The sequence below is a fragment of the Peromyscus eremicus genome, chromosome 13 (genome assembly GCF_949786415.1).
Source record: "Peromyscus eremicus chromosome 13, PerEre_H2_v1, whole genome shotgun sequence".
NCBI classification, from domain to species: domain Eukaryota; kingdom Metazoa; phylum Chordata; class Mammalia; order Rodentia; family Cricetidae; genus Peromyscus; species Peromyscus eremicus.
Window position 1 is genome coordinate 41644274 of NC_081429.1, and position 19576 is coordinate 41663849.

General features: G+C 38.5%; 1 protein-coding gene across 5 annotated transcripts in view; it reads left to right on the forward strand.

The window, feature by feature from the left end:
• Ikzf2 (IKAROS family zinc finger 2) overlaps positions 1 to 19576 on the forward strand; it is a 156011-nt gene that overhangs the window by 41819 nt on the left and 94616 nt on the right. The gene's annotated exons all lie outside the window — the stretch shown is intronic.

A 19576-nucleotide genomic window follows, 5' to 3' on the forward strand; every position in this document is an offset into this window, starting at 1 on the left:
GCTTCATCCTGTAAATTAAGAACTGAGGTACAGTTGAAGTCCATAAGGCAAGATTATCCAGGCAAAATGGTTCAAACTTGTAACCCCAGCACTCGAAGCTGGGGCAGGAGGATCAGGAGTGTGGAGTCTTCTTGGAACACACGGTAGAATTCCGTCTTAAAAAGCCAAAGAGAGAGGCAGGGTGCAGGGAGGAGGTAAAGTGGCATGCTAAGAATTTAGCTTGTCTCGCTCTCAGATCTTTGTTCTCAGCTAATACGACAATATTCCTATAACAGAAAATTATATTGTCTTGTCAGTTGAAAAATCAGTATAGTCTGTAGGAGTCAACACTTTAGTAAAGTATCATATGATAGAGTGGGATATGAAAGTTATGTATTTGTAGGTGTATTATTTTAGGGTACTATTGTTATAAATATGCACATCTATATTGAGTTGCAATAAAAACATATTTTTCATTGTTTATCCAAAAATGTTATCAAAAAATGTCTGCAAGTCACTAACCTGTCAGTAGTTCACAGCTTTTGATCTTCTGGAAATAGTAGGCGTTCAGTAATCTTGAGTTGAGTTAACTTATTGTTAAATAGAGAACAAACAGAAAATAGAACCTTCAGACATAGTACTTTGATGCAATTCCCCTGTGGAGTAAGACTCAAAATGTTAGTCCCTGCATCTAACCAGCAGAGCCCAATCAACTGACTTATACCAGTTCCCAGGACAGACTCAAGACCTTGCCCCAAGTCTTTCTAGTAGACATTTGAATTACAGGTTGGCTTCTTTTACTTTGTATTATCAAATATCATGTTTAAATATCAATGACAATTAGAAACTAGTAAATTAATGTAGAGTTCCTTAAGGTAACAATACATTATTGACAGATGAGGTTTATTTTAGCAACATGAGGATGGTTCAGTTATAGGAAACCTGCTAACATGTGTTGTATTAAAAAGGAGAAAGTCATAATTGTATTAATAAACACACACACACACACACACACACACACACACACACACACACATACCCCTAACAAAATCTCTCTGTATTCAGTAAGTAGGAATAAAGGGATACTTTTCTGTTGTAATAAAACATTATTTATAGTCTATCCAAAGGCTGCAATGTTTTATGGGAGAACACACAGGTATGCTCAATAATGCCAGAAACAAGACCAATGCTGTACACATTCTTCATTTCCTTTAAACGCTGCTCTGGAAGAAATTTTTAAGGCAGTTAAAATGGAAATAGTCATAAAAAATTTGAAAGGCAGTGTTTTTTTTTTTTTTTTTTTTTTTTTTTAATGTTACAAATGGTAAGGTTTTGTACCCATAAACTTCAGATAAGCAATTGAGTGACAGTTCCTAGACAATAAAACAGTTCAATAGGAGGGAAACTCAAAATTAAAGTACAATTCATGGAGTAATTTGTTTTGTTTGCATTAAAGGTTATGTGAAAGGATTCTTAAGAATGCGAAGACATACTGTATTATTTAATGGATCAATGTGCCAGCATCCATATCTCATAATGAACTTCAGGATAAGTTCTGAATTGGATGAACAAATGTAAACGAAAGATTGTAACTTGTTTTGTTAATAAAGAAATAATCTCCATAATGTGGTATATTATTCCCTAGTAATTAAGAAGATAACTAAGGGAAATTTGGTCAAATTATACTAAAGCACAATTCAAAGAACTACAAAATTGGCTTTTACACATGTAAAGAGACACTCGGCTTTACTCAAAATAAGAGACTCCACGCACCAGTTTACAGCGTGAGCAGAGACCCTGTTGTACAGAACACCCTGTTGGCAGAGCTGCAGGGCACCAGGGATTTTTCATACACTGTTGAGTGAAATCCAGACCGATGTGAATGCAAATAGGAACAAATGCACACAAGCTTAGGTGTTAAGTGTACTTGTTGTACAAATTTATTAAGTAATCAACATCGGGACACTGTGCAGCGTGTACGCGAAGAATACACATAGAGTAATCATCCAAGACGAAAAATATTCCAAAATAAATTCGTACGTAAAAAAAAGAGTCCCAAATAAAGGGGAAGAAAAACAGTTATATTTGTGCAAAAGAAAAAGGGAAACATTTGCCTGGAGGTGTATAAAACATGTGGAAATATGCACCCGAAAGTGCCCAGCTACAAATTCAAAATGTAGTTTTCAACATCAAGAGAGAAAAGAAAAGGACATGTGAGGAGTGATTGGCATCACCACAGGGCAGAGGCATTAGTGCCACCTCTCAGTTTCTTGCCCGTGCCAGCTGGAACTGGTGTGATGCATTCATTCGCCCCTGACACTCACACCCACTTTAAAGGTCGGTTCTACTCACTCAGACCGTCCATTGGTAGTTTCATTTCTTTTGCGTGTTCAGTGATTCCGATTGCATTTTCTGTCTTGATTTCTTATATTTGCATGCAACAAGCAACTGCTATGTGTGCGTAAGTGGCAGTCTTAAAACACTATCTCTCGGAGGGCTTGCGACCCAGCTCAGTGGTGCAGCGTGTGCCCAATGTGTGCAAGGTCTTGGGTCAACACAGGAGCAGACTGCTTCACCAGACTCGGCTTAGGCCTGGTGGCTGGTACTTGTAATTCCAGCTCTTGAGAGGCCATCAAATAAAGACTGCCTCAAATTTGAGGCCAGCTTAGGCCACAGCATGAGACTATGTCTGTAAGATAAAAATCCACAACCAGTAACACCACCACCACCACCACCATAAAACCTCACACCAGTTATATAAAAATCAAGACAGATATTCACTTTTAAATACCAAGAGGCATTTTTATACATTGTGCATCTTTTGGAATCTAGAGAGTTTAAAAGCTTTGTGTATTTTACCACACTGCTTAATCTTGAAAACGGCATTGTTGAATTGTTATGTTGTGATATGCTAGTAGTAGTTATTTGTTTTCATTAGAGTTACAGTACAGCTGGTAAGCATGACTAGATACTATTAACTTTAAGCGAGACTGTTGAGTATCTGTTTAGGTATGGGAAAAAAGAGCTGCAGTATAAGTTTAGGCAGGTTTCATTTACTAGCTGCTTGGATTATTTAACCTTTCCTCAAATGGGTTTCTTTAATCTTAAAAAAAAGATACTAATGTTTGGTTTATACAAGTTGAGGTCAAGATGGAGTGTGTTCAGATATACCTAACATAGTGCCTTGGATATAATTGCCCAGTATCAGCATTTATCATTTCAGTAGTTATGTTAACTGTGCTGTGTATCCCTGTCACTGCAAGCTGGATGTTAAAAAGCCAGCATGCAGTTTGCTACAGCTTACATTTGATTTTCTTGAATTAACAGAGGTGTTGGTTATAAAATTTCCACGGCTATGATTGTGTTTTTGCTGACATTCTCACTGACCGAAAGCTTGTGGTTTCATCTGTTGAAATCCCTTAAAACTAACAAACCCAGAGTGTTTGGTAGGAACAATCGACTGTTACTTTGAAATATTCTGTCATCTAAGCAATGCAGAGCCATTAATTAGAATAAAATGAAGCTAGTAGAAACCATGTGCTGCCAAGAAAACTGTAGCAGAAGAATTTTCCAGAATGTATAGATTTGAAAAGTCGTGCAGGTTTATATAAAAGGATCTCAAATTTGTAAATGAAAAGCTGCCATGTATATGTTATTCAAATGGGGGGGATGTATTCAATAAAATATTTAGTGTTGAGGTTCTTAGTGGTTACCTGTATCCTTCTTAGATCCTGTTGCCATTATTACTACATTTTACAGTGAACAGATACTGCCTCCTTAGCAAGGGGAAATGTAGTGTACTTGCAAATAGTCACTGAGAGTGTATTCAGAATGAATAGTCTAAATATATGAGCTCCTTTGAAGGAAAAACAGTTCACCACTATATTAACCCAGTGGAATCTCATTCCAGAAGAGTAGAAGTTGGCACCTTCAGGCACCCTTGGAACGTGTTCCTATTGAGGGGGGATTATTTTGGTAAAGTAACACTACCACTGCAGCCCGAAGGCCATGGCAGTGGAATCAGATCTCAGGTCACATCAGTTCAGTAGCTCAGCATGTAGCTCAGCTCTCTGAAATTGTGGGCCACAAGTAGAATTGCTCAGAAACTCTGATCCCAATGCCTTTCCATGCACACAATCTGCTGTTCATAACCACAGGGCATTGAGGATGGCAGTTGTAGAGAGTACACTAATGGAAGTCAAGTTGTGTTGTATGAGTGCAGAAGGGATTGTTAAAAATGTGTGAGATTCCACCATGCCCCTGCTCAGCACAGATCACCTGCATAGTCTCCATTGCATTGCTTATCAGGTGTTACCTAGTGGCCATCAGACAAAGCACCCATTCTGAGTACTTGAAATTGCAGTAAGATTTCCACAGTTCAGCCTGTCTTCCTGAAAGTTCATTATGTTGCCATTGTTTCTTGCCTAACTTAGCATCATATTCCTGATTATTTATGTTTCATTTAATCATAGCTTTGATAGAGTCCTTCCTTTTAGACTGAGAGAGAGACAGAGACAGAGAGAGAGAGAGAGAGAGAGAGAGAGAGAGAGAGAGAGAGAGACAGACAGACAGACAGACAGAGACAGAGACAGAGAGACAGAGAGAGACAGACCTAGGAAGTATTAAGGAATTGCACCAAGCTATTCACTATTCACTCCATAAACTTCAAGTCCTTTGACATCCTAGTTCAGGGATGCATTGTGTCCTGCCACATTCCAGAATTTATGTTTAATTCTTGAAAAATGTTGTCAATAATCCTGTAGACTTGTGATATCTTTCAAGGAGTGAGGAATCTGTTTTTTATGTTGTCTGTTCATTTAAGGAGACATATCTAGACTAACACACACACACACACACACAGAGAGAGAGAGAGAGAGAGAGAGAGAGAGAGAGAGAGAGAGAGAGAGAGAGAGAGAGAGAGAGAGAGAACAAACAGTAGTACATGAAGGTAGATTTTACATTTTTACAACTGGACTTAAACCAAGATTTACATGCTCTCCCTGGGAAGTTCCCTTCCAGGTTCTCGGGCAGTTTGAGCAAATCTGCTCTTTAGTCGGTGAAAGAAGCCTTTAGGAACAGTTTTCCGATGCTAATGGAAGTGGGAAAATGTGTGTAGGCACAAGTACATAAGGCAGCGACAGTTCTCAGGGTGTCAACAACCCTGCTCTTCGGCTGCCACAGCCCTAAGGTAGGAGGCCTTGGGCCGAGCCTTCTTCATAGGCAAGCAATAAATCTTGCCCAGTGAAGAAATGCTCACACTTTTTCTCTAAGTGTTCACCTTCTCGTGGACCAGGGTTAGAAGACTCCTTCTGAGGACCGTTATTGGCTTCTCCGGTGCCTTTTGATGGCCCTCGTCATCATTTCTGAGGGAGAGGGAGTGCTAAGTGTTTCTGAATCAGGGTGGGTTAGTGGGGCCAGTGCAGACAAATGGGGCTGTTGACAAGTGGGAGCGTCCTTCGTGCCCCAGCCTCCAGTATGTGGTCAATTTGATCTAAACATTCAGGATTTTCTCCCTTACCAGCTTCGTGATCCATCTGTTCTGTACCACCTGAAGGTTTTCTTGGTGAGTGACACAGTTTGAGTGAACATTGTAGAGTTATTTTATCTAACAGCTGGGATGTGGGAGACTCCTTTGTCTTGTTCTCCTGTCCAGTGGCAAGTACCAATCACATGTGCGCCTTAACGCCTTCAGTTCATAGTCCTAAATGTGAGCGATAAAAGAATGAAACCGCTATAATTTACTTTTAGATTTTTCCAGGTAGAAAAGGGCATTTAGATATTTGGTATCAGAAATGGAAAACAGGATGAGGGTATAGTTCAGTGGTGGGTTGTTTAGACTGTGTGAGTTAATCCAACAGACCCAGAACCCAAAGGGAAATGTACTAGGAAGAAATATTTTTCCTTACAAGTAAGGAGACCATGTTTTCATTTTTCTTTTAGAAAGGAAGAATCTTTTTTTTTCTTTCTCTTTGTTTTTTGTCTTTTTTTGTTTGTTTTGTTTTGTTTTTTTGAGACAGGGTTTGTTTGTATAGTTTTGGTGCCTGTCCTGGATCTCACTCTGTAGATCAGGCTGGGCTCGAACTCACAGAGCTCCACCTGGCTCTGCCTCCCAAGTGCTGGAATTAAAGGCATGGGCCACCACCACCCAGCAGGCAGAATTTCTTAAGCAGAAAAATAATTGGTCTTTTTTTATGCTTTTTTCAAACCAAAGAAGGAGAAAAAAAAGCATTCGATTAATTTTCTGAATATTTAAATACTAATTATTTTATTAATTATTTTAAGTAATTATAATAGGGCTAATTTTAAAGGTAAGTAGTCATTTAGTAGATTAAATAAATTTATATCCTAAAAAGAAAAAAATAAACCTCTTTATTTTTATTGCTGTATTTCTGCTTATTAGAAGGCGTTGATTGAAGAGGTCCCAGACAGAGTATGCAGTCACCATTTGCCTCAGAGATCTGGTTATTTAAAGTAGACAGAAAGGTAACAAGGAGCAAGTGATTAGTTGGAAATTCTCGGCTCTTAGTGCCAGTGTCAGAGTGCAGTAAATCTCTGGAGGGCTTGGGGAAACAGGAGCTGGAGAGCTGGGTGCTCAAGAGGGATGCTCAGAAGTGAGTGCCAACCCTGCAAAAGTTGTAGCTGAGGTTGTGCTCTGTTTTGTCTTTAAATATTTCAAATTTCCAGGACTTGATAGGAAGTTTGTATGAGTATTTGTACTTGCGTTTTGATTTGGCCACACTTTGCTGAGTAAGTTTTGTAGAAAAAAGATGTGCATGTGTGTGTGTGCCACACATACATACACATATATGTGCATATATTCTGCATTTATTTAAGAGTTCCACCTGGAACCATTTTATTAAATAATTTGCGAATGTTTGAGTGTACCCAAGGTGGTAGGATGTATCATATAGAGAGGAAAGTTGGAGCAAACCTCAGGAATTATGGTGCCGTGTGTGTGTGTGTGTGTGTGTGTGTGTGTGTGTGTGTGTGTGTGTGTGTGAAGAGGAGCAGGGGACGACAGAGCGACAGAGATAGCTATGTTGTGCTTTCTTTGCTCTTGTGGTATTCTTACCCCTCCTCAGACTCTCTAGGGGCTTTTCACTCACAGTGATGTCAGATTAGGTTCTTCTGGGAGCAGGTTGGAAAGGAAAACAGCAGGGGAGAAGAGGACTGGATCTTGAGGGAATGCCTGGGAGGAAGACAGTCTGGGGAGTTGGTTTCTATGGGAAGCTCATGGGAGAGAGCTTGGCAGGAGAAGTCAAATCTTTTGGGAGGTTCCGGGGAATAGAAGATGTCTTAGTTAGGGTTTGTATTGCTGTGATAAAATGCCGTGACCAACAGCAACTTGGGGAGGAAAGGCTTTGTTTGATCTCTCACTTCCAGACCATAGTCCCTCACCTAGGGAAATCTGCAGGAACTCACGGCAGGAGCCTGGAGGCAGGAACTGAAGCAAAGGCCACAGAGGAGTGCTTCTTACTGGACTGCTCTTGAAGCAAGCCCGGACCACCTACTCAGGGATGTCACTACCCACAGTAGACTGAGCCTTCTCACATCAATCATCCCACAAAAACATGCCCCTCAGATTTACCTATCGGTCAATTTTAAGAAGAAAATTTCTCCATTGAGAGTCTCTTTCCAAATGACTGTAGCTCATGTCAAGTTGACATGCAACTAACCAACACAGGGTGACGGATTAGACGCTTTAGGGAGTTGCTGTTAATAGAAATAAGGGAGGTGCTAACAAGGAAGGAAGCATCTCTGGGATACTCTTCCAGTAAAGCCAGTGAGGGAAAACTTCCAAATAGGATGAGAGAGGAGAGATCCTATTTTCTCAAGCACCCCTGTTTTGAGATCCAGTTAGGACCTAGTGTTTGGAGAGTCTGCAGAGGTGCAGGTACAATTGGGCGGGCTAGCTGTAGAGACCTGCATGTGCCTGGGAATGCGATTCTGATTGCTTTCCCCCCCTCTTCCTACAGTCTTATCTGAGTATGGGAATGGCTGAGGGCTTTATTGCTATCTCTGTGTTGCATGCTCTGTGGATCTTTTAAGGTGTGACCTTATCAAAGCTGACATCTAAATGCAAAGAAAAACGCAGGGCAAGCTTGTTCTAGTTGAGGTTGCCGGCACCAGACCATAGCGATGTGGAACAATGGATGCATTACCTGAATCCACTGGGCGAGAACGGAGTCCCTGTTTCCACGTATTCCCTATCAATGTTTCAGATAGCACCCAGTGCTGTGAGTCCTACCCACCGACAGAAACTCAGCCAGCCAACCCAACAAAATTCCCAGACACCTCCTCCTTCTCCTCCTCTTCCTTTTCTTTTCATTCTTTATACATAGTTGGGGGAAGGCTTTGGTCTGTACAGTTGGAAAATGTGGGAAAACAAGACTAGAAAGTCAGGGCAGAAGAATGAAACTTCTCCTTCACTCCGTAAAACGATACCTTTGGCTCAAGGCCAGGGACACCTAGGAGAGTTAAGGATGGTGCAGACTGGACTAGCGACAAGTTTGTTGAAGAAGGGCCTCAGAATGCCTTGTCTCTCCCCTGTGGTTTACTGGTGCGTTCTGACTTTTAACTCTTTGTTAGTTGGAACTAGTGCTACATTAAGGCTCAAAAAATCACAGCGAAAGGAAAATTTGAAAGCACTTGCCATGTAGCCTAAGAAGAAAGCTCCCAGGTTCTGCTGTGATCGAACCAGCAGTGGATTTCTGAGGGTTTGTGATACCTCCATGTGTGGGAGGGTTAACTGTTTTCTTCCCTTGCCGTTTTGTCTGTATTGCAAAGGAAATGTGAAGTGTGTGGGTATTGTATGGAAACAGCACACGATTCTGCCCAGAAGCCATCTCTTGGTCATGCTGCCTATATAGCTGTTGTCACTCAATGTATTTTAAAACACGCTATTATTAGTAAAATTCAGAGTAATTTTAACACTTCCTTATAACTTCGATCACTATAGCTAAGAAAGAATTTTATGAGATTTTTTTTCTTTGAGCTTCATGTATTTTTTTCAATAACTGTTTTCAGGTATAGCATCCTCAACACATCCATAGACACCTTGAAATTGCTCATTCTTAATGCAGATTAGCTTCTGATATTGTATCTTTCTTTCCTAATTACTCAAAGTTAAAAAAGAAACCCTTTTGGAAAGTCAAGTATATAGTTTTATATTGAAAAGATATTTTCTTCTACAGAAGAGAGGAACAAGAAAGATCTAGATTCCACGTCCTTTTTAAAGGAGCCTGCTGCACTGGGGATATAAGTAAGCTGGTAGAGTACTTGTCTAGGATACGTTTAAGCCTTGTATTGGATTCCAAGCAGTTCATAAAACTGAACATGGTGTTACATGCCTTTAATTCCAGCGCTCGGGAAGTAGAGGCAGGTGGATCAGAAATTTAAGGTCATCCTCGACTATATAGAGGCTAGACTGGACTACATGAGACCCTGTCTCAAAACACACATCCCCCCTGACCTGCTCTTCACACAAACAAAAACAAAAACAAGAATTCAATAAATTAAAAGTCCTGACAGTTGATCACTAGTCATCTTAAACTTACTTATCCCTCAAGATACTAAACTTTCATTAATTCTGTCTCTTTTAATATGTTGATTTGATAAACCCAATTATTTTGTAAGCATCAGTAAAACATTTTATTAACCTTTTATAATTGTTTATTAAACTATCAGTCCAGATTTTGGAGACAGTCAGCCTGCCCTAGACTCAACTCCAAGTGTTACCATTGGTTGTGCTGTTCAAGATATGTGTGTCTGTTCCTCACTGTTTACACAAATGAATAAGGTAGCTCCTGAGTGACCTGGTATGAACACATTGACTTCCTGTGGCCTTGGTTGCCTACACATACAGTAAGAATACTTACAGTTGCAAAGACTGTTAGAATTAAATGAACTCTTATTTCATATAGATGCAGTCATCATGATCACCCACATGTGAACTTGAGTGTCCAGTTGGTTCTTGATTCCGTACTGGCTTACATCTCTTATATATCCACTAGTGCTTGTCCCACAATATTCTGTAGATAAAAATAACTGTGTGGTGGGGGGAGGGGAGGGGAAGGGAGGGGAGGCTGTTTCTCATACTTACTTCCTTCTGGGTGCCCTAAGAGCCTTTTGTGCTCACTGGGGAGCTGGGAATATGACAAGAAAAATATAATATTTGATCATTTAGTTGTATCAACAGCATGGGCTTCTGTAGCTGGGCTACCATCAGCCTCTCCTCTTTTGGTATTGTATTTTTTTTTATAGCTCGTCTCTATGCAGATTTTTATCCATTCTAAATCTTCTGATGAAGTTATCAAAACCTTATAACTGATATCTTATTTCCTTTAAATTTTTCATACTGCTCATACACTGGAAACCAACAAGAGAGAGTGTACAAACAGCCTTCAAGCTTACGTTGGTGACTGGTGAACTCCATCATAGTTTTGTTTTTTCACTGCCTGTGATGGACAAGGACTGTATGCCTCTTCATTCAGCAGTAAAAGGTCTGTCTATAGGCTTTGACTTTGTCCACTTTCTCTTCGTGCACCAAGGGCTTACTACCTTTGCTCCAGCTGGAGAAAAGTTGGGCAAACAGATACCTTGACAACTGCCAACAACACCACGCCTCACCTTCCTGGGTACAGAAGGTAGTTGGTCTTTCTGAGAATAGGTTATCTGTCCCCTATGAAAGACTCAACACATAAAGGCCAATGAAAATATAGTGCAGTGGGACTGAAATTTTAAATGAAATATAGAACATGGTTGAAATACATATATTCCTTGCACCTCTTTCCAGGCCTTACCAGAAAGAGTGGAAAAAACTCGAGGTAGCAAATTCAGGTCAATAGCCTGCAAATTGCTTCCTCTTGGCTCACGTGGTGACACTGTTCTACACGCCAGCTTTGAATACTAGTAACCTGTCACGGATCAGCTACCCGAAATGTCAGCCTTATTTGTGAAGGGAGGAATGACACTGTCTCATGTCCTTTAGACAGAACTGAAGTGAGAATACAGTGGTGCGAATGCTCTCTTGCACTCTGGGTGTGAATGTACAATCATTTGTGCTACGGATTTGATGACCCACAGCTAATCTCATTAGCATCATGGGTCAAACACGGAACAAGCTGGACTGTCTTTCATGTATGATGGAGCTCAGAGGCTGATTAAAAATATTCAGAATAATAAAATAAAATAAAATAAAATAAAATAAAATAAAATAAAATAAAATAAAATAAAATAAAAGTACTCGGAATAAGATTATCCATCCAGTAGCTGAATGTGTGGCCTGACACCTTTGGAGACTTTTTAAGGTTTTTTTTCACTTGTGGACATTAAGCATTTTAATCATTGCTTTTTTAAAAAATGGAACTAATTTGACTTCTCATAAAAGAATTTTCATTACTTGAAACATTATATAAACTAATTTAATTTATATAATTTGAGAATTATCTGAATAGTCGGTATATCAGTTGCAGCAAACCTCTCAGTATGAAGAGAATTCATGTATCTCTATCTCTTTTTCCTGGTGTATTCTTCAGGTGGATTGGAATTAAGATTCCATTTAGAGTGTGGTGTCTTTTGGTAGTACCTGAGGTAAAGATATTCTTAGTATACCATCTAAAAGACGAAAACCATCTCCCAAGATAGAGGAATAAATAATAAGCACGTCTGGTTTAGAACGTGCCTCCCTTTCCAATCCCCGTCACTCCACAGTGTTTGCAGGAACCAATGGAAAAATGTCCATGTTTTCTGAGAAGGTTGTAAGTCGGACTTGAAGGTAAGAAGTGTTTTATATATGATAAACCAAACTTAATTAGGCTGATATTTCTGTCCATCTTATTTATTGTATTACATTCTCTTAGGGGTAGGGAATATAGAAGTTTTGTTTTATTACTGGTTTGTAAGTGTGCACACATGTGAGCATACATACATATGTGTATGCATTTATGCATAGGTTGGCCCTAATAGGCTTCAACTCTATTGGTAGGTCTGTTGCTAATGTGATTAATGCCAGAACTGATATTCTGTTGAAGCCATTATATAGGAGGCAATACTGAATAAAACTTTTGTTTTCTGAGTAAACTTTAAAAACTAAACATTAGTATGTATTACAGATTTTGTTATTATATAATGTCAAGGTTTCTCTTTATATAGGTATGCCTCTCACATTCTTTTCATACAACCGAAATTAGTAACAATCTCCCACACGTCCCAGAGTTTACTGTAATGACTTAATATGCAAACATATGAGGTTTTTTTTTCATTGTGTTTTATAGTTATTATAGACTGTTCTGTATATTGAATTACAACATAGTTGCTTCATCAAATGGCTTTCGATGACAGTGCATGAAATATGTATTTGTTTTTGGAAGGAGGAGCCAGTATGGTATATTGGCTGTCTTGCTGTTGTTTTATTTTCTATTTAGTATTGAGATATATTTAAATAAATATCATTGCTAAGAGTTTTTAAGCTCATTATTTACTGTTATCTGTTATTTCTGATGTCTTAAAACTTAGTCTTCTATGTGTCATGTGTGTCTGTACATGCACCAGATGCATGCAGATGAAGGAGCCTTGAAGGTCGGAAGAATGTGTTAGAATGGAGTTAGGGATGGATGTGAGCCACCCTGAGGGTACTGGGAATGGGAGCCAGGCCTTCTGCAGTAGATATAAGTGCCCTTAAGTGCTGAGCCATATTACCAGCCCTTCGAGTATTCTTTAGAAGAATCCTGTTGCCCATGCTACAGTCTAAGGGATAGAAAGTGTTTGTTTCCAGTTTGCTTTGACATAAATAAAGAAGTGGGGAAAAGCTTTAGAACTTTTATAGAATATAACATAATTATGTAAAAATGAAGACTTGGGACTACAATTGGTCAAAATTTTCACTCCTATTGTATTATACAAATGTATTTGTGATAAACTTAAGATTTAAAAGATTGGATTTTTCCCATATATCACTTGAAGAGTGCTGTTTTAGAATACACAGGAGTCGATTGTGTTCATTGTCATTTAACTTAATTGTGGTATGTGAAAATATGCACCTATTTTCAACCAAATCCCATTGCTGGCCTGTGTGTGCAGATAACAATAGAGTTTGTGTGAAGAAAACCGAAGTATACGTGGAAGACAAGCCTTTACTGAGTTCGTAGCATAGCTTCTGCTCATACACTTAATAATACCAAATATTGGGTGCTCACAATGTGCATGTATAAGAGGGTTTGTTCTTTGAATCTCAGCTAATCCTGTAAGAGCACAATGGGGTAAGCCACATTTTACCCTCATATTCCAAATGTGAAACTGACAGTGAAAGGTGTTCAAATGAATGTTCTGGTGATCGTTCAGCTAACGAGCAAAGCAAACATTAACACATGGCTTATAATATGATTAGGCTTCTGTACCTACTGCTTTTCAAAGAGGAAGTAAAACAGCACATCATATGAAGAATGCTGTTGGTACTCATAGGTAAAGCTTTTCTTGTTTTTATTTTATTTTATTTTATTTTACAATATAATTTAATTCTACATATCAACCACAGATACCCTTGTTCTCCCCCCTCCTATCCCCCTCCCCTTCCCCCCAGCCCACCCCCATTCCCATCTCCTCCAGGGCAAAGAATCCCCCGAGGATTGAGATCAACCTGGTAGACTCAGTCCAGGCAGGTCCAGTCCCCTCCTCTCAGGCTGAGCCAAGCGTCCATGCATAAGCCCCAGGTTTCAAACAGCCAACTCATGCACAGAGTACAGGACCCAGTCCCACTGCCTGGATGCCTCCCAAACAGATCAAGCCAATCAACTGTCTCACCTATTCAGAGGGCCTGATCCAGTTGGGGGCCCCTCAGCTGAATGGAAACACATGAACTATGAACCAATGGCTTTTCTTGTTTTAATTAAAAGAAAAATACTTGTTTCATTTTTTAAAAATGTAATGTTGTAATTTAACTACCCTGCATAAATTCTGATGCTTTATGTTCATAACTTGTTATTTTAGGGGGAAAAATGTTTTGAAGCCATTTAACATAGTTAGGTTGAGTTACATTAGTAAGTTAAAATTGATCATGGAATTGGCATCCTGATCATGGGATGAATAATGACAAACCCTAATGAGCACTTCAATGATTTACCTCAAAAGTCCCAAATGGCCATTTATTTTTCCTAGGAAATGAGTTACTTCTAAACAGAAGCTTCAAAACATTTGCTGGTTATAAAGAAATTCCTTCCAATTAAAAATTACGAGGAAACAATATGGAAAACAGAGTTTTAAGAACACCAATATTTCCATATTAGAGCTAACAGTCATATGGTAGATTGGCACCAAGACTGGATCTACCTTGCCTCCTAATTTACAATGTTCCTGTTCATTCCATAGCTAGTCCACTGGAACATATAGGTCTCCGAATTCCTCGTCTGAATTCTCTCTTCGTAGAGTGCTGTTACCATTAGCATCACCAAATTTTTAAATGATGATTGGGTTCAAACAGAATAATACCTGCTGTTTTCTTTCAGTATTAAATGATTGAGCCAAATATGAGCCTCTGCACACTGGTTTTAGTCTGCTCATATCTGCTTCCTGTACATGACTTCCCAGTGACTGTCTGTTCTGCATTTTATTTAACAACCTCCTTTGGACATGTGTTTCAGTGATTTCCAGCTATTTACATTATAAATATGTTTACTACAAGTAACAGAAATCTACAAGCTTTAGTGTCCGAATCAAACTACTTCCTCATGATAAATTCAGCAATGTAGAAGTGTATCATCAAATAATTGTAAAGATGTTGGTATTTTAAATTTGCCCTTTGGAGTTTTTGTGTCAATTAGTAGTCTCTCTGGGAATATGTGTGAGAGTGTCTGTTTTTACACACATGCTGATTTTTTTTATGCACATGCTAATTTCACTTCTTAGAATGAAGGGTCTTAGGAATTGGTGATATTTAAATTTCAGATATTCTGTAGGGGTTTGGAATTTTATTAGAACATACTTCTGAAACTGGAAAACGATAGGGTGGATTGTTTCCTTCCTAGATCCTCCAAAGGAATTAAATGAGTACCAAGTGTGGGTCTGCCTTGTGAACATATGCAATTCTGTTTAGTACATGGCAGCCCTTCTTTGATGGCATGTCTATCTTCCAGATGGGAAAGCTGGTGAGTTCAGAGATGAAGTAACTCATTCTCGTCTGTTATTAAAGCTGGGAACTAACCGTCTCACCAAGTGCTGCATATCACATGCAATTATCTTGTCTTGCAGGATTTTCCTTTCTTTTGTGGAAGAGTTGGGGTTAGTTCATTTTGTCTGTTAGGGTGGGTTATGGACTTTTTCAGACACACTTTTTGTTTTTTTTGTAATAGGAGGAAAGAGACTGTGTAGTGTTTGGATTGTGTGCAGGTTTAGATGTATTTTTTTTTTATGTACCATGCTACGGTATCAGGAACTGGTGAGAGGTAAAAGGGGAAAGGTGAACTAATGTTTGCAAATCTGCATTGCTGCCTTCGCTTGAGGCTTCTTCAGATACGTGGTGATCCTGACCTTGCGGTGTGTTAATACAGATTCGTAAGGTTAATGTGCTCAAGTGATGGAGACACATTGCTTCACTGTTTAAGGTGGAATACGTTTTCCTGGCAGAGGAGATGTGCTTTCTGAGTGTATTTTTGTTCTATCTGTGGATGTAGATACTCAGCTTCCTTAAAACATGCACGTAGTACTTAAGATACTTTCTCCTCTGACTTCTACAATTGTCTCTGCAAAAAGAAGAGAGGTAAAGGAGGACCACTGTGGGGTTAATGGTAGGCAGGGGAGTGTAGGGTCTCCTACAAAATAAGCTGTCAGAGCCTTATCAGTGTACAGGTGAACTCAAGTTGGTTTACTGTACACTTTCCTTTTGTAAAAATTTTATAATTTCACTACTAATACTTCATTGGATTTATGTTTTGTTTGTCTTCATTTGATAAATTATGCTGCTGATCATGTCCTTCCGCCTGATTGCCACTGAGCAGAGTTTAAAGACTGAGACTAAAGTCACTGTCACGGGCAGGACTAGAAGAGGTAACTGACTCTGTGGTTCTCTGCTGCCCTTCAGGGGACTGGATAATGGAGAAACAAGTGCCTGCATGTGTTGGATTTTGTTAGTTGGATCCAGCTCCAGCAAAGAGACACCCGAGGTCACGGCAACACCTTGGAAGGCTGGGAAGCGGGAAACAGAGCAGCTGAGCCAATCCCCAGACAAACAGGTTTTAACCAGGACAAGAGTGAGAGAATGCTTGGCTTGGAAGCTCTTTGCCCATCACCTCAGGCACTGGTTCTGTTTGTATTTGTTTTTCTGATGTTTGCTCATTTTTATGGAGACTTAGTTCCCCTTACAAATGATAAAAGGTAATTCCTAATTTCTATATTATACTATAATTGGATTATAGTGTTGTTTGTTTTCTTCAGTTTAAGAACTAAAGGAAGGTTTAGAAATTAAGGTAGCCTGTGGTGGGGAGGACTATGGCAAAGTAAAGGGGTGATTGTTGACTCTCAGCATTTTGTGTAAGGCTAAAAGCAAAGTAAGAATGGTAGTTACCTCAAAAATGGCTTTCATTATTTCCAGATTCTGTAGTATCGGCCATTTAAATGTTTGGGACACTGGAATCAAAGTATCTTATGATTCTTAACAACAGAGTCCTGGATTCTAGTCTCTCCCTTCCCAGAGGTTCATTGAGTACATTTTTTAGTTACTCTAGTCCCCTGTAACTTAAGAATCTAAGTCAACTGCAAACATGAGGATCACCTGGATTGCTTAAAAAACGATGTTCAGGCCCTCCTACCTCATACTAGATTAATAAAGATCTTTTCAGGTTAGTCTTGGACATTTGTTACAATTTTGTAATTTTTTTTGGATAATTATGATGTATTTTCAAGGCCCAGAGCCAAGGATATGTAAAAATACAGCTCGTCTTGCTTCTGTGATTGTATTAGGTTAATTAGCACTTACTAACCCTTCTAATCACCCTTGCAACGGTCTGTTGATTTTTCTCAGTATTGACATGGTAAAACATCTTTAAAGTGGACATGTACTCAGATAATACTCATTAATAGAATATAAGGGTGTTTGGCCATCGATATTATAAATGCATGATTATATCATAGTATACCAACATTTAATTATAAATAGATATTTATCCTTAAGTACGTATTAATGGGGGATTGAAAGTAAAGAGACAATAAATGTTTTTCATTCAACACCTCTGTATACTATGACTGCACAGATATACTCTAATTCATTAGCCTCTAGTTAAAAAAAAAAAATCAGGACTCTCATCATGAAAAAAGGAGTCAGGACTTAAAGAGTTTGCTAATTGAATTTTCCTATCATAGCGTCTCTAAAGTGTAACCCTAGAGTCATACGAATAGCTCATCTGCACATAACCACCATGTGAACCTTTCCGCATACTACAAATGTGTGAAATTAGGGGCTGGAGAGGTGGGCAACTCCTAGGAGGACATGCTGCTCTTCCAGAGGACCTGGGTTTGTCTCCCTACGCCTACACTGGGTGGATCCGACACCTCTCTGGCCTCTGTGGCAACTGTGTTCACATGCATAGCCTCCCCCATACGCACATGAGTTTTAAAAGTTTGCATTTAAAATATAATATTAGGAACTAGTCATGAGATTTAGACAGAGAAAAAATAGTCCTGTGAAAGGATCTGTTAAATAATATATTACAGTGTTACATAGTAATTCTTGTTTAACTATGTAGTTTATGTGTATTTTATTTATTTGGTAGTGATGGCGAAGATAGAATTTTACTTTAATGGTTTGGATATCATTATTCACTCATAAAAAAGGTTTAAAAATATCACATGCCAATCTTCCATTGTCCAAGGCAGGCATGTTCCCAGCTCGTAGGAGAAACGAGAACCGTGGACAGTATGGAAAGCCCTATCCGTATGTTTTTCTTATGTGCTTACCTGTATAACGGTTTGTGAGTCATGTATGGTAAGAACTAACAGCAATCAATAATAAAATAGGATAATTATAGCCGTATACAACAAACATTATTCAAATGTTGTCTTACAGTATCTTATTGAACATCCAGCTTTTCTGGCAGCTTCTCTCTAGCCAAGCAGATGGATCACTAGCACCATTACTGATGTGTTTGGGGGGCTGTGCTGCAAAACCAACTGTTACTTGGACAACAGTACTGCAGCAGTATGACAGTTGATGTAATAAATAAGACAGTAAGCAATTAACAGACAGGTGACCTATTTCATGCCCTGGGAGGTATGGAGCACGACAGTGTGAGATTTAACCATATTTCTCAGAACTATTTGCAGTTTAAAACTTAACCATTTCTTTACTTATGGAATTTTCCATTTAGTATTTCACACTATGGTTGACTGGCCTAAAATAGCTAAAATGTTGCCAGTAAGCCCTGAGATTAGGAGACACAACTGTATCAGTTCTATATAAATGAGATTGTTTCTAAGTACTGCATGATTTTTGAGAACCACTGTGGTCAGTGTGAACATCTAGAATCATTCTTCAGTTGTATTAACTAACACAGGAAACTAATTGTTTTAGGAGAATGTACCATCAAACTGGATGCTATTGCATATTCACCGCATTATCTTTTTATTTTTAAATATAAAGACAAAAGTTGTTCCGTTTTTCAGTGACTGATAAGTTAGCATTTTTCATAAAGTGTTTTAATTGCAGGAGTTAATGAACCACACAATGAACTCATCTTTGCAATGCCTTAAAAGATAAAGAATGTTTTCCTCTATTTGTGATCAGCAAAATGCACAAAAAGATCCACCATGTTTCAAATACCATGATATTTAAAAAATTACTCTTCTGAGATTATCTTATATCATTAATGTGTTTATATTATAATATGACATTATAGTAATAGTACTGATAATTTTAGGCATTGATGATAAAAGTACAAACTGATGCCTTGTTTTAGGTAGAAACTATATAAATTAGTATCTGTATATTGTTGGATTTAATGAGATTTCCTTTAATTCTCTAATCTTAAGAAACTAATAAGATATTGACAAAGGCTTATGTTTGTCAGATATTAGGATAGTCACAACGTCTTCCTTATTTTCATGTGTTTGGAATTCCCTTATTCTGTTCTTTTACCCTACTGTGGTAACTATCATTGATGGTGAGGTGTGTTTCAAACAAACAAAAGCAAAAATAGATCCTGTTACAACATCTAATCTGCTGTTCTGTGTCTCATTATTGTGGAATTAAACTATTATTATTGAGAGTTACTATTGAACAATGTATATTGCGTCCTGACCTTTTGTTGTTTTGTGGTGTTTTACTGGACTTACTATGCTTGTTCTGGAATTTTTTAATTTATCTTCTGTGACCTCTTGGGTGGGTTTATCCTTCTTTTCAGATTGAAGTATTCCTTCTGGTATTCTCCCTAGAACTGGCTTAGTGGTCATAAATTCCTTTAATCTGTTGTTATCATAGAATGTTTTTCTTTCTCCTTTCATTTTAATATGTAGTTTTGTTGGGTGTAATAATCTGGGTTCACAGTTGTCCAGGACTTGAAATTCGTCTTTAAAGGCCCTTCTGGCTTCAAAACTTTCTGTCAAATAATCAGAT